The sequence below is a fragment of the Fukomys damarensis genome, unplaced genomic scaffold (assembly GCF_012274545.1).
Source record: "Fukomys damarensis isolate Sample0158 unplaced genomic scaffold, DMR_v1.0_HiC HiC_scaffold_72358, whole genome shotgun sequence".
In the NCBI taxonomy this organism is placed as follows: domain Eukaryota; kingdom Metazoa; phylum Chordata; class Mammalia; order Rodentia; family Bathyergidae; genus Fukomys; species Fukomys damarensis.
In genome coordinates this window covers 1-1,688 of record NW_022973270.1, presented here as the reverse complement: position 1 = coordinate 1,688, position 1,688 = coordinate 1, and the positions used below count along the sequence as shown (strand labels likewise).

Sequence of the window (1,688 nt, the reverse complement as noted above, 5' to 3'; positions counted from 1 at the left end):
CAATCTATCTAAATAAGATATTCTTTTCCTCATATCTCTAGGAAGTTTCTTCTGGGAAATAAATAGTCATGGAGAAAGAACGGCTCAACAGGTACCTGGTTCTCCCTTTTCTCCCTTAGCATCATCATGTCCATCTTTGCCCGGGAAACCATTCAATCCTGGAGAACCACAGGCAATCACAGGGCAGGTGGTTCAGATATCCTCATTGGGTACAGTTTCTGAATGAGATGTCGACATACTCAGGAGAAGAAGAAGAAGTGATGAAAACAGAGACATGGTCCTCACCTTGGTGTGGGAAAAACCAAGACAGATCATGCTATCTGGTTCAGTTAACTAACACAGAGTTTCCCGAAATGCCCTCTTTCCTATAATGGTCATAGACAATGTAGAAATGGTTGAACCATTTATAGCCTCTAGACAAATTACTTGGACAAGTAAATAATCCTCGTGTCATTATGCGATCAGCATTTTAACAAAAACAGGCTTGATAAATGTACGAGTCACATTTGTGAGGTGGTCACCAGTGCCCAGGCCTCTGGTGTGGTGACTGGAAGATTGTGAATATGCTCCCTGTGACAGGGCAAAAGGACTCCGTAGTTCCAGCTTACTTGTGCCTGCTGGCCTGGAATGTAGGAATGGATTGAGACGTAGGTGTTTGCAAGAGCTCCCTGTCTCTCTCCTCCTTCCCTTTGGGTGCAATTGCAACCTTAAATCCCATTTTTATATCTATCTAAGGCCAGTTAACTTATTTACTCAATACAGGCACTGATGAGCTGGTTATCTAGAGAGTCAGTTGGGGCTTAATCTCAGATATTCAGTTGGGTCTTAATCTCAGATCAAGTCATGTACTAGTTAGTCACTAGCTGAGGCCAGAATGAATTTGAGTGTAGTTTGTGATGCTTTCCTCCCAATGTTCAGCAGGGTGGACAGAGAGCATTTTCTCCAGAAATTTCAATGTATTGGCCCAGCAGAGTGTTAGATCCCTCTGTACCTCCTGGCTGGTATTCTCTGTACTTTGTGGATGAAAGTTATTGGCAGTTAGATGACCTTCCTCCCATCCCTCCCCCATTTCTCAACCTTAGCATTTTACCTGCACTTCAAAGCTGTCTTCCAACACTTCCTAGGGAACTTCACCAGGCACACTCATGGGTCTAATGCTACATGCCTCTGTTTAAAAACAAAGTCAGTGATCTTCGCATTTATGTAATTAAGGTACACCCCAGCATAAGCAGAGAAAAGACAGTTTCTACATGATTTCTGTAAGCTTCGAGAATCTCAATCCAAAACCTCAGACATTTACCAGAAATGACTTAAATTACTTACTTATGGGGCTTCTATACAGCAGCGGCTCTGTGACAAGGAAGCTGAGCCTCCAGCCCGGGACTCTGGCCAATGTCACAAAGTGAAGGAGGAGTCAGAATTTGGCAATCAACTGTGGGCATCTAGCATCTAGTGCCAGCCTTCATCCCAGGTTAATAAACAACTATCAAGGTATCAAGCAAGTCTTTGGTTGTGGTATTAGAGGTTCAACCAGGGCCTTCACAGTGAGTTACATCCCCAGCTCTCTTTTTCATTTTTTATTTTGATACAGTCTAACTTCCCAAGCTAGACTAGAATTTGCAATTCTCCTGACTCAGCCTCCTGGAATGCTGGGATCACAGGTGTGTACCATGACTCCTGGCTAACGA

At 43.5% G+C, this 1,688-nt stretch overlaps 1 long non-coding RNA gene across 1 annotated transcript; it reads right to left on the bottom strand.

Annotated features, from left to right (window-relative positions):
- Positions 1–106: 106 nt before the first annotated feature.
- On the bottom strand, positions 107–1,432 carry LOC104847494. The gene is made up of 3 exons (XR_776166.2): positions 1,324–1,432; positions 1,091–1,167; positions 107–285 (listed from the first exon to the last, which is right to left on the bottom strand). It is a non-coding gene; the product is annotated as an uncharacterized LOC104847494 (long non-coding RNA).
- Positions 1,433–1,688: the final 256 nt, after the last annotated feature.